Here is an 866-nt window from a genome sequence, read left to right as displayed (position 1 = left end):
TATATATATTAGTTCTTACCATTAAGATGTGTTTGAACTTTTTACAATATTTTTGTTTATTAACTGGGTTTTTTTTTAAAAATTATCTACATTTTTTATTTTTTGTCATGCATGATCTACTGGATTTTTGTTATGGGGCGAAGTACTTTGTTGGCCCATCGACCTGGGTCATTGTATTCGGCCCGAATAGTTTCTCTCGTGCGGCTATGGAGCACGGCGTGCGTGTGCGCTCTGGGTTAGTCCCACCTTGCTAGTCGAGGGGGCTCCGGTCCTGTTTATAAGCGCAGCCGACGCTCACCAGTCGAACTCCTATGAACACTTACCAGAGCGGTTATACACGGCGCTCGCTATCTCTCTGTCGACCTGTGGGCCCTGGACGGCAGGCCCATGCGTGTGTGGGCCTGCTCCTGTCCTTGGGCGGTCAATTTTTTTATTTTTTGTTTGTTTTTATCTAGTACTTGACTACACCAGTAACTTGGACTGGTACTTTTTTTTATTGGGCGGTCAATTTTTTTATATTTGGTTGTTTTGGGGATCTAGCACTAGACTATACCAGTATCTTGGACTGATACTTTTTTGTCCTTGGGCTGTCAATTTTTTTCTTTTTCTTTTCTTTTTTGTTTGTTTTTATATAGTACTGAGGGTCGTGACTTGCCCGCGTACCGCACCGTACCGAGGGGCATAGTTGTACCGAACACATCTTCCTTGTATGGACTTTGCCCCATTATCTATCTTAGGGGTGTTGGTGCGTGGGGGGGGGGGAACATGACTTGCCCCCGCACCGCACCGTACCGAGGGGCATAGTTGTACTGACACATCTTCCTTGTATGGACTTTGCCCCATTTATCTATCTTAGGGGTGTGGGT

This window comes from Triticum dicoccoides, chromosome 3B (genome assembly GCF_002162155.2).
Source record: "Triticum dicoccoides isolate Atlit2015 ecotype Zavitan chromosome 3B, WEW_v2.0, whole genome shotgun sequence".
NCBI lineage: Eukaryota > Viridiplantae > Streptophyta > Magnoliopsida > Poales > Poaceae > Triticum > Triticum dicoccoides.
The sequence above is the reverse complement of the archived record's forward strand: the minus strand, read 5'-3'. Positions refer to the sequence as shown.